Source organism: Mixophyes fleayi, chromosome 3, assembly GCF_038048845.1.
Source record: "Mixophyes fleayi isolate aMixFle1 chromosome 3, aMixFle1.hap1, whole genome shotgun sequence".
NCBI lineage: Eukaryota > Metazoa > Chordata > Amphibia > Anura > Limnodynastidae > Mixophyes > Mixophyes fleayi.
The window spans coordinates 108,194,303-108,207,836 of record NC_134404.1 but is presented as its reverse complement, the minus strand read 5'-3'; positions in this window follow the sequence as shown (position 1 = coordinate 108,207,836).

Genomic DNA, 13,534 nt, shown 5'->3' with positions numbered 1-13,534 from the left:
CATACCTCACATTAGCAACTAGGTTAGGCTATAATCCAATAAGTGAAAGATAAAAAATCGTGCTTCTATAAATTAATGAAATGCGTACAAGTGTATAAATTCATTGAAGACGGCAGCCAAGGACAAACAAGACCAATGTGTAAGTGCAAATAAAAGAAAAATGTTGTCCGATACTCAGAAACAAACAAAATATAAAAATCACTGTGTCAGCATATACATAAAGGAGAATTTTGTGCACAATATAGCTATATTAGGGTTAAGCTCACCTGCCAGCGTCAAGGCATCTCCTGTAGGTGAGTCCCTAAGTAAGTGATACAAATTCACATTCAGGGCGTTCCATTTAAAATCTTCCCTGAACCTCCATCTTATAAAGCATGCAGCACCTGTAGGGAATGGTCAACTGCCAAAAAACAAACTAGAAAATGGTGAAAGAGAAAAAGGCGCGCTTCTTTAAATTAATGAAATGTGTACAAGTGTTTAAAATCATTTAAGATGGCTGCACAAATTTCCACCTCTTGATGCTTCCAGATTAACAGGATAAGTGGTAATTTATAACTGTCTATTACATTTAACACCCAATAGACATATAACAAAAGTGTGGTTTTTATGGGGCCCCTTTTCTAAACTTTTATCAAGTTTCAATAATTAATCAAGACAACACACCATAAACCCTTTATCAGATGTTCCAGCATAAAATATAACACACATGTAAAACAAAATACAAATAGATAAGCAAATCATCCAAAAAAATCCTGAGATACAAAAAGATTAGTATTATTATTAATAATATTATTAATAATATTAACAACAACAACAAAACAGTAATAAAAAAAAAAAATTAAAAACCTACCATTATAAAAATGACTATTGGCTATTCAGTAATGCCATATGCCATTATACTGTTTGTTACATGATGGGATATCCTGTAACCACGGCACTGCTTTGTCATACTCATATATATAAGTGGAGTCCTGTAGAACATGTTGCCATAGGTAACAGAAGGTCAGTTTATGCAGTAGATGCCAGCCTACAGCTTTGTGTATCCATGGTGATTGCACTGGATTTACATTTTATTTGTATCTACCTATATTTTATTGTTTATTATAGCAAGATACAAAAGCCTAGTCTACAAAACAACCACATTTTACAAAACTGTTTGATACAAGTGATTCAATTATTTAACAAAAAGATACTATACAGTATTTCTAAAACTTTGTATGAAAAACTAGAAATGGAAACAGTAAAGCTGAAATGCTGACATTCTCTTCCGACACATAATGGATCTACAATAATAAAAGCAGGACTCCAAAACAGTATCAAATTTGGGGAACAACATTTTGCCAGAGCAGGAGGCAGATGTGAGTTAAACATAAGGCCTAAAGGAGCAGAGCAAAAATGTAATTGTCTCCCTATGGAAGATCCCATACATATTATATATTAGAATATGGTGTGAAGGGACAAGGCTTCTCAGTATACCTGCAAATATACCCTTAGTAGCAGCGGAAATATGCCTCCTTCAGTTTTATACAAAACCAGAGAAGTAAGCCTGCGCTCAATTAATCCCATATAATACATGGTACCTGATGCGTGGCAATATAAATGCCCTATATGTATATAAAATAGTTGTTGTCAGCGCTTATGCTTACACTGCATATCTTTGTGTATCTAGCAAAACATCATCAGATATTGCTTTTTATTTTAAACAAAACATTTAAGCCTGCATCACAGCATTAAGTGTACTTCATTATATGCAGGTCCTACACTGACCCAGGGCCGGACTGGCCATCTGGCACTTCTGGCAAATGCCAGAAGGGCCGATGGCTATATGGACCGGCCTGACTCCCTCTGTCTTCTTGGTGGCTGGAGGAACCAGCCACCTCTGCTGCGCGCTCCCCAGCTCCCTCCCCCGTTATGCTGTGCAGCCAGTTACACTGGTGAGTTTCCTGTCTTTTTTAATTTGTTTTTTTTTTTTACTGAAGAGGGAAGGGGTGCCGAGATTCTCGGGGGGGGGTCATCGCGGGGGTGCCGCGATTTTCGGGGGGGGGGGGGGGGGTGCCCGCGATTTTCAGTGGGGGGGTCGCGGGGGTGCGGCAATTTTTGGGCGGGGGTGCCCGTGATTTTCAGGACGGGTGGGTCGCGGGGGTGCCGCGATTCTCGGGGGGGGGGGGGTCGCGGGGGTGCCGCGATTTTTGGGCGGGGGTGCCCGCGATTCTCGGGGGGGATGTCGCGGGGGTGCCGCGATTTTCGGGCAGGGGTGCCCGCGATATTCAGGGGGGGGAGGGGTCGCGGGGGTGCCGCGATTTTCGGGGGTGAGAGCCAGGGGGTGCTGGGAAAGGGGGTGAGAGCCAGGGGGTGCTGGGAAAGGGGGTGAGAGCCAGGGGGTGCTTGGAGAGGGGGTGAGAGAGCCGGAGGGGGTGCTGGGAAAGGGGATGAGAGCCAGGGGGTGCTGGGAGAGGGGGGTGAGAGAGCTGAAGGGGGTGCTGGGAGAGGGGGTGAGAGAGCGGAAGGGGGTGCTGGGAAAGGGGGTGAGAGCCAGGGGGTGCTTGGAGAGGGGGTGAGAGAGCCGGAGGGGGTGCTGGGAAAGGGGATGAGAGCCAGGGGGTGCTGGGAGAGGGGGTGAGAGAGCTGAAGGGGGTGCTGGGAGAGGGGGTGAGAGAGCAGAAGGGGGTGCTGGGAAAGGGGGTGAGAGCCAGGGGGTGCTGGGAGAGGGGGTGAGAGAGCCGAAGGGGGTGCTGGGAAAGGAGGTGAGAGCCAGGGGGTGCTGGGAGAGGGGGTGAGAGAGCGGAAGGGGGTGCTGGGAAAGGTGGTGAGAGAGCTGAAGGGGGTGCTGGGAGAGGGGGTGAGAGAGCAGAAGGGGGTGCTGGGAAAGGGGGTGAGAGCCAAAGGGGGTGCTGGGAAAGGAGGTGAGAGCCGAAGGGGGTGAGAGAGCCAGGGTGGTAGGGGGTGCAGGAAGAGGAGTGAGAGAGCCGGGGGGTAGAGGGTGCAGGAAGACGTGTGAGAGAGCCAGGGGAGTAGGTGGTACAGGAAGATGTGTGAGAGCCAGCGGAGAAGGTGGTGCAGGGGGTTAAGTGAGAGGGACAAAGGAGAAGATGGTGCAGGGGCTTAGGTAAAAGAAAGTGTAAAGGGAGAGACATCTTAAGAATGGGAATGTCAGGGATGCAGCCATCATAAAACACAAGTAGTAATGAAGAATGGAAATGCACAGAGGAGACAAGTGTTAAAAAAAAATAAAAAATCAAGCCTTCATACTCCATTCACTTATATTTTCTATACCCCCACTCCTAAATTTCTGCTTCGACCACTGCCCTCTATTCTTGCTCCCGACTGCCTGTGTGAGCCGACAGCTGCTGATCCCTCCTCGCCCAGCGCGCCCACTAGGAGAACAGAACACAGGATGCCATAGTCAGGTAAGTTCATATATTTTCTCGTGTGCAATGTTTTTAACCATCCTTTCTTGAACTGGGGACACTACAGCGTATCCAATAATGTTTAACACTATGTATTGCTCATTATTGCGCTGTAATGATTTTAGCATATTTATCTGTACAGAGATTTTTAATTAAGAGGAAAAAACATTGCTTGTCAAATTTTATCTGTAATTGTGTCAATATATCTATTTTTGTTTGCATTGTAAATGATGTATTAAGCTGTTCTTGGGACTCACACTCAGTATCTGATATGCTGTAGCAATTTTTATTTGTGAATGAGTTTTTAATCTGAGCTTTACTAATGATTTGGGGGCACTACTATGCCATAATATGATTTGTGGGCACTTCTGCATGACCAAATATGAATTGAGGGTAATACTATGTGGCATAATATCACCTTGGGGCACTACGATGTGGCATAATATGAACTGGGCACACTACGGTGTGGCATCATATGAACTTCTGCCAAAGGCAAGTCTTTCATTGTTGAATATGATGGGAGCCCAAAGAAGTTGCTGTATCGGGGCCCAAAATTCCTCTTGTCAGCCCTGCCTGTGAGTCAAGGGGGTAGACGCCTCCAGGTAAATAATCTAAATGTTTCCTATCTAATCAAACTGATGGATCACATCCAATTATTTCTCACCCACCTCCTCTATCCCCCTTAATTTATATACTGTGTTATTTAAAATGAATAGAAAAGACGCATATCCAATTACTGTAGTAAAACAAAAATATTTTTCTCTGACATTTTGCTGTAGATGGAAATACTTTTAATGCGGCCGTGTGGGTTCAACTGATCATTCAATAGTTATGTTTTTTTTATATATATATGTTAGTTTTATTTCATGTGGAATGATTCATGAAAATTCTGCCATTACTATTTAATTGAGGGAAAAGGGTACCTGTTACCTATATGTGTGTAAGTATTCTGTTCGTTGTTGCTATTTTGTGGGAGATTTGAAAAAAGCAAAACATTGTTTCCTACAGTGGCGCCTGTATAATTGGTGGTATTGCTGTAGTATGGGGTGGCGTGGTGGTGGCAATGTTGTAGTGTGTTTGGTGCTTAGTATTGCTAATAAGTAGGAGAGGGTATTGCTATAATGTGGGGGGTGATGCCGGTTGATGTAATGTGGGGGGTGGTGCCGGTTGCTGTAATGTGGGGGGTGATGCTGGACGCTGTAATGTGGGGGGTGATGCTGGACGCTGTAATGTGGGGATGATTGATGTAGTATGAGTGTGTGTGGGGGGTTATTTATTGCTGTAATTTGGGTACTAATAATGTATTGTCATGGTGTTTATTAATGTAATTGGGGTGCTAATAATGTAATGTTGAGGGTCTTTAGGAGAAATAAATACACCCCCCCCCCCCCCCCACACTCATACTACATCATGTTGTACTGCGCCAGCATCAGTGTGCAACAATATAGTGCATGGAGCCCACAACACGTGGGCCTGTGTGCTTTAAATGCCAGGGCTGATTTTTAGTCCCAGTCCGGCCCTGCACTGACCTATATCCCAGGTATCTGGGCTTACAGCTAGCAAGGGCTGGCTTTTAAGCTACACCCAAAAAGACCTTATATAGCCCTGACAGACAGCAGCCAAGACTACACAAGGCAATATTTTGAAACAAAACCAGAGAAGAAATAAGCTTGTGTTCTGATTGTAACTGCATTTTAATGGTATGAAGCTTATACAGTATGTCAGTGTAGGACCTGTATAAAATTATGTACTCTTGACACTGGGATGCAGGCTTAAAAGTTTTGCTCAAAATATGAACCAATGAATTAATGTTCTGATTTTATTAAACAGACTCATATGTGGTGTAAAATACAAAAGCTTACAAGAACTGACTTTTTGTTTCCTTTATTTTCATGCAAAATCTAGTCTCCCAAAGTAACCCAAGACTTGGGGGTCAATAAGTACTTTAGAAATAAATGAACATCATGTTGTCCAGACAGAATATATTACGATGCAAGACCACCAGCAGGAGATTTTTCTTCATGTTCGTTACTGTAGAATCAGTTTTCAGCTGTATGCAACAGTGTATGTAACGATTGTGTGGCCAGAAGCAAAACAAAATGGTTTTTGGAAACAATTGTGAACACCCAGGCTGTCAACTTTACAAATGCTAATCGTCTTAAGGAGTACAATTACTACAGCAATTCATGAACTGATGAAGAAAAGGGAAATGTCAGTTAATTATACAACTTATTAAGCTTTGCTAAAATGTGTACTTTGGAAGTGTGTATTAAGTGGAAAAAGGAAGATGTGTGAAATTCTCTAACATATTCCATTTTCTAATTAGCAATCACTGCTGAATTTACTGGCATGCCAACTGTAAAACAAGTTCTGAAAACAGACATTATGAGAATCAATTATCCCTGTATTTACATTCACTTACAGATAAACTGTAACACACAGTGACATGATCTGCCAGAGCACAAAGCAAAAGGAAATGTTACTCCAATTCACTGACCGATTAGGTACAGCAGTCAAACTTGCAACCATACACTTGGCCTTAAAGCTAATTCGTTTAGGAACCTCAGGATGCACAAGAGACACTTACTCAAGGAGGGTTGAAAATCTGCCCTTATTTCATTTCCTGACACCCTAATCCACTTCTAGATGTGTCCCTGCATGGTGGGTGCAGTTTTAGCAGATGCATAGTAATCTAGCTTTCATTTCCCAACTCCATGGCAGCCCTGACAATGGGTTAATACATTTTTCTTCAGCTGGGCTGTTTGGAAGTATGGTTGCTGCCAGGGATTTCCAATTTGGACGCGCACACATGGAGGATACGCGCGCATGCGCAGTGTACTGCCAGGTTGCCGTGCACCGCTACTCCATTCATCTGTATACCTGTCAAGGGACAGGTGAAATGCATTATAGGTGGAAAACATTATCCTGCGATCGACACACTCTGATGAGGTCAGGAAAGGCACCTTTTTAAAGCAACTGACGCCCATTATATGAGGCTCATTGTTTGCTATAGGTGGTTGTATGCTGCAGGACTTAGCAGCTATCTAGATACAGTGCACTATGGACCAGGAACCCGCCCCAAAAAAAGCTGACGACACCCCAAGGTGAGCCCTTAGAAGAGGGTATTTATGTACTAAAGAATAGCTTACCTTGTACCTTTTTGTTCTTTTGTTTACAGTGCCTCTGTGAAGCTTGTGCAGGGAAAAAGAAAAGTTAAGTATAGTGTGTGTGCAGCTTGTGATGGCCGATTACTGAAAGATTGCATTGATCCATTGTGTGTGTCATGTACCCCTGAAACAATAGAAGAGCCTGACCCCCCCCCCAGACCAATTCAAACAGTTCTTTTCATGGATGGTGAAGGCCATGCAGGATTTTCAGGCCCCACAGCAGGGGGAAAAAAGAGGGACAGGACTCCAATAGCAGAGGATATGGAGGATGTGAGGCCAGGGCCATCCTCGGACTCCCAGTCCTGAAGGGAACTGAATGTTTCAGAGTCAGATAGTAAGGCTGAGGTGAACGAGGATCCCAGAATGTTTAATTTGGATACCGTAAATGTTATACTCAAGCATATTAACAAATCTCTAGGCATTGAGGAACCTACAGTTCCGGTCAAGCCACAGGATGCACTACTGTTTTCAGAACACCAGGTGAAATGTAGGAGTGTTCCACACCCATAAGGTGATAAAAGACTTGGGGGTAAATGTATTATACTCTGATTTTTTCAAGTCGCCGGAAATCGGCGACTTTGCAGCTAAAATTTAAAGTGGCGATGGCTTGTAAAGAAGAATTTACCCCTTGATCTCTAAGGAGTGGCAAGCCTTAGACAAAAGTAATCCTAACATGGGGAGACTGAAGCGCATGTACCCTTTCCAGGATGAGGATATGCTGAGATGGTGTTCAGTACCTAAGGTGGATTCAGCCATAGCCGGCTTATCCTCAAGTACCACACTCCCATGGGATGATGGGGGACCATTGAAAGACGCCATGGATAGGAGAATGGATACTTCCTTCCGGAAATTACACATCTCCTCAGGCATAACTCTAAAGTCTGGGACAGCCATGGCTTCGGTAGCTAGAGCACTTAGGTTGTGAGCCAGCACGTTACATACAGATATTGAAGATAAGATTTCAGAAGGTACAATCTATTTATTCTTAGAGGTTATGCAGAAGAGCATTGATTTCTTGTGCGACGCCTCATTGGATACGATTGGGCTTCCAAAAGCATGGCCTCGGCAGTTGTAGCAAGAAGAGTTCTTTGGTTACGTCCATGGGCGGCAGATCACCAATCCAAAAGCCGCCTGACAACGTTTCCATATGAAGGTAATTTCTTGTCTGGAGAAAAGCTGGATAATCTGATGCAGAGGCTAGCAAGTGGTAGTGCTAATCGTTTACTACAGAACAGAAAGGGGAGACGTTTCCTTCCTTACTCTCCAAGGCAACAGTCTAAAGAAGCCCGTGCCTATAGGCCTGGCAGACAGTTTTCCAGACATCAAGACAGTGGGACAAGACAGACCAGAAAGGGGGAAACAAGGACAGCAAAGAACCCAATGACTATCTGCAGATCCAGTCTCCACTGACTCTAGTGGGCGGAAGGATAGTCACCAGAAAATATGCCATACAATTCAATACCTGGCCAGAAGGAAACAGATTTGTCCAGTCAAGAAGACCCACGTCCTTCTTCGAACAGCAAGCATTGGAGGAAGGCCTGGTGAGAACAAAAGCTATTGTGCCAATGCCGTCAAATCAGGAAAACATGGGGTTCTATTGCAAACTGTTCCTCTTCCAGAAAGCATCAGGTGCCTTCAGAACGGTACTAGATTTACGAGCTCTCAATTGCTATGTGCAAGCAAAACACTTTTGGATGGAGTCTATCAACTCAATCCTCAAGGCAGTAGAAATAGGTGATTTTCTGATGGCAATAGACTTAAAAGATGCATATTTTCATATCCCGGTCACGATTCATCACTAGCAATTCCTGAGGTTTTGCATTCAAGGATGTCACTTCCAGTTTTCGTATCTTCCATTCAGCCTTTCCACATCTCCAAGAACATTTACCAAAGTCCTTATAGTCCTCATAGCGGCATTCAGGGAGAGAGGAGTAGCTCTGTGGCTGTATCTGGATGATATCCTGATTGCGGCAATGTCAGAAGAAGCGGTCCTAAAGGTTACATCCCAGGTAATCCAGTTTCTACAACAGCACGGTTGGTTAATCAATCAAAAGGCCATCTGAGACCATCACAACAGCTTGTGTTCCTAGGAGTACAAATAAATACAATAATGGACAAGGTCTGTCTCTTTCAAGAAAGAGTGGACAAAATCCAGTCCTTAGCATGTCAAATTCAGGTTCAAGCTCGAGTTTCGGCACGGACGTGTCTTCGCCTCCTGGGGATGTTTTCCTAAACAATAGGAATCCTTCCATGGGCAAGATGGCATATGAGAGATCTTCAATAAAAAACTATTTTCAGAATGGGATCATATAGTGGGGTCGCTAAAATCAACCTCTCAAGGTCAGCAAGACAGTCCCTAGCCTGGTGGCAGCTACAAGGCTTGAGGAAGCAAGGTGTGACTCTCTGGATACCGGACTGCTTTGTTCTTACCACAGACGCCATTTCAGTAGGTTGGGGTGCTCATATGCAAGCGATTGTCACACAGGGCACCTGGTGAGACGAAGAGAGACTTCTCCAGGGGAACATCTTGGAGAGGAGAGCGGTCTGGCGTGCAGTCCAGTACTTCCAGTCCTACTTACAAGACAAACATCTGCGAGTATTCTCTGACAACAGGACTGTAGTAGCTTTTATAAACAAGCAGGTGGTACCAAGAGCAGAGCAATGCTGGCTGAAATAGCCACACTGATGGCATGGGCAGAGATGAATCTGAGATCTCTCTCAGCCCTTCACGTGGCAGGCAAAGACAATGTGGTGGTGGACTATTTAAGCGGGCACCATGTCCACTCAGAAGGGTGTTGCACAAAGAGGTCTTTCAACTCATACAACACAGGTTTGGAGCACCATAAATAGACCTGATGGTCACAGGAAGCAAAGGAACTTCAAGCTGGGGTACGCGTTTCCTCCTTTTCCAGTCATCCTTTAAGTAATCAGGAAGATAAGGAAAGGGTAGACGTGAAAGCAGCCCTCCCGGCATGACCGTGTCGCCCTTGGTTCACGGTAGCATGGAGGATGCTGCTGGAACGTCCATGGCCGTTGCCGGTCAGACCAGACCTCATACATCAGGGGCCTGTTCTGCATCCAAATCCGGGATCCCTTGGTTTGATGGCGTGGAGACTGAGCAGCGACTATTGAAATCCAAAGGTGTTTCAGACGAGGTGATAGACATTCTAATTCAGGCAAGGAAAAATAATTCCTCTATAATTTATTACAGAATTTGGAAAAAATTCATTTATTGGGCGAGAAACATGGCGAAGGATCCCATGTCTGCTAGTGTTCCAGAAGTGCTAGAGTTACTTAAAGATGGTTTTGTGAAAGGACTAGCACCGTCTACATTGAAGGTTCAAATATCTGCTCTTAACATCCTTCTTGATACTAAGCTGTCATCTCAGGATCTCGTCTTCCAATTCTTTCAGGCACTGAAGAGTTTACGACCAAGAGTGAAACCATTCTTAGCCCAGTGAGACCTTAATATTGTCCTGGACGCCTTAACCAATGACCCCTTCGAACCATTGCTGGACATCTCTCTCAAATGGCTCACTCGGAAAGTCCTCTTTCTAGTGGCAATCACTTCAGCTCGTCGGATTGGGGACATACACGCGTTATGGTGTGAAGAACCCTTCCTGAACATTTATGAAGATAAAGTGATTTTGAGGACGAACCCGGCGTATCTACCCAAGGTTGTCTCTTCCTTCCACATCAATCAAGAATTGGTACTACCGTCTCTCTACCCTTATCCCACTAATAGTGAGAAGAGACAACTCCATACGCTAGATGTGGCGAGAGCCATATCTACCTACATTGTCAAGAAGGAGAAGCTTAGGAAGACAAAGCAACTATTTATACTTGCCCCATCCAAGCCCACATTGGCGAAGTAGATTAGAGAAGTGATTGCACAGGCCTACAGGGGGAAAGGGCGTGAGGTACCTAAGATACTGAAGGCGCATTCAACTAGGGCGGTAGCGACCACCTGGGCTCATAGAACCCATGCATCGGCAACCGACATCTGTAAGGCAGCCGGATGGTCGTCGATGCACACTTTTTCTAAGCATTATCTGCTTGACATTTCAGCCTCTACGGAGACCCAGTTTGGGAGAAGGATTCTCCAGCAAACGGTGTAAATAAATTTTTGTTGACCATTATTAAAGGTGTTTGATTTTATTTCTCCCCCCCCCCCCCCTCGAATATTGTACTGCTTTGGTATATCTCATTGTGAGGGCTGCCATGGAGTTGGGAAAGGAAAATTGAGAATTATACTCACCGTTAATTTCCTTTCCTTTACATACTCCATGGCAGCCCTATATTTTCCCACCCTTGTTCTAATAGTTATGTTATAGGATGGCTTGGGAAGTTACAAAAGACATGGAGGAAGAGGAGAAGCTGCCTTATATTGTGTTCAGGTGAGGCAAATCTTTTCCTGTCTACACTAAGCTGATCAGGGTATTAACCCATTGTCAGGGCTGTCATGGAGTATGTCAAGGAAAGGAAATTAACAGGGAGTATAATTCTCAATTTTCCTGTACTTCCTCTTCCCAACGTCAGTCACAGTCTTGCTTCATGTGCAGCAACTAAGTGGAAGCTCATGATAATTAGTTTGGTGTAGTCCTATTGTGACTATCAGCCCTATTTAATAAAAATAATTTACTACAACTTTATTATACAAATAAAGCATTTAAGTGTGTCGAGGGTTGCAGGCTGGCAGCAGTAATATAGAGATATGTGCAAAAGCTTAAATGCCTATGAAAGAACAACAAAAAAAAAAAAAACAACCTTATACCTCTCATTAATACTGTTCAGTTTAGCCCCATATATGACTTAAGTAAATGATGAGCGAGGGGACTTTTTATTACATATGCCATTTTTGTGTAACAAGCATATATTTTTTTTCTGCACATTTGATACATACGGCAAAGCGCTCATACAAACTGGAAGATGCAAAATGCGTTCTAATAAAAGTATAGGATGAGACTCGATATCTGCCATATCAGAACTGGTGCAAAAAGTGTTTTGTTCTGTTTTTTTGTTGTTGTTATAAAATGGCCCTATAAATGCACCCTCTCTACGCTTTTATCTAATACCACTAATCTTACTCCACAAAACTTGGCAAACTGATGTACCTACAAACTCCCACTGGATAGAGCAATTTTCTTCTCCTTAACAAATGTTGCCATCTAACTAAACTCATTACTGGTAATAGTCAAATTCAGGCATAACATTCTGCTGCTAATAACCTAACACAGGAAAACAGCATAATCCTAAGCCTTGTTCTGCCTATTCCTCACCCCAGCCCTATCAGAACAAATTAGGGTACCCAGCTATGGAAGTTAAAGTTAAAAAAAACCATCAACCCAACAAACCTAATCTATCAACTTTGTGTGTAGAAAGTATGAAGTACAGGTGGAATAAACCACTGGTAAGACGGGGGCTAAAAAGTATCCAGAAAAAAAAGACCATCATCCCATCACAATGTAGCTGGCGATAAGCAGTTTGTTTAACATACAGGTATATGTGTAAAATACATTTCTCAGAGTCAAATACTATTTAAGCAGAACCCCAAATTATGTTGAAGGGATACTTATTAGTTAATCAAGAGGACATTGTCAAGATACTGTATGTTGTTATATTATTGTCATTATTGACTGCATGGAAGGAACATATTACTTGGTTTTCCAATGCCAATCTTATATCCAAAAGGATACTTAATGCCTATACCTGAACCTGTAAATTCTTAAGCGTCAGACCTTTGTTTAAGGATTGCTGTAGAAAGTCCAGGTCATATGGAATACCTGCTGACATAAGACTAATTTAATTCTGATTGCACCAACAAATACATTTCTTCCAAATTTTATAATAGATGAGTGAAGAATTTTTTTTCCTAGCTTGAAACAAGACTTCCTTGGTTAGAGACTCATTTAGCCCTGTGCAAAACCACTCAATTTCCACTCCAATCAAGGAAAGAGTACTGGGTTTCGGATGTAACACTGGTCCCTGGTGCAGAAGGCTCTGTCTTACTGGTAAAGGCTACAGTGGCTCTTGAAGCATCTTGCAAGCAATGGTAAACCATTTTCGATGGAGGCCAAGAGGGAAGAACAGCTATCATTTCTACTGCATCCTTTTTAAGGTTTCTCTGAACTGTTAGGAGAGGAAATTTGTATTATCTGTGGTCTTGTTAGAACATCTATTACTTCCGCTATGGGATCTCTGTGGCGTGAGAGATACAGTCTCAGTTTGGTATTCTGAGCAGTTTCCATTAAATCTATTTGAGGTAGACCGAACCTCTATCAGTAACCGAAACACTTGTTGGTTAAACATACACGCTCCAGGATGAACTTGCTGACGGCTGAGAAAATCTGCCTCTATATTATTCTTGCCAACTACATGAAGAGCTACCATAGAACCTATGTTGCTCTTTGCCCAAGCCATGATTGGCGTTAGCTTTTTCATAACACCTGTACTTCTAGTACCTCCCTGTTTGTTCATTCATTTAAACTACAGTCTGGTTGTATGAAAACACCTTGAGATTTTTCTGGTGTAACAAGTTTGAAGTGAATTATTGCTCTCATTTCCAGGGCATTTATATGTAGCCATCTCTTGTGTTGACTCCAAGTACCTTCTACTGTTTGCAAAATCAGATATGCCCTCCAGCCCTTGGAGCTGGAGTCCGTTGTCAGGATCATACATTTGGTTCCAAGACATTCTTTGGTCTCTTCCATTAGGTTCTAATATAGGTTAACATATGCCACATTATATAATTATTAGAAAAAGAGTGGATTTTTTTTTTGGTTTGCCGTTTTGTTTTACTTAAAGGAGTTTAGTGTCCGTTTAAAAAGTGCTTTTGTCACCCAATAAGGGATAGAGCACTTATAGGATTATCTGTAAAAAAAAAAATAAAAAAAAAATAATTGTATTTATTTTTTTGGAACAATGTGTCTATGGGAGAGCGTGCATTTGTTTGCATGAAGT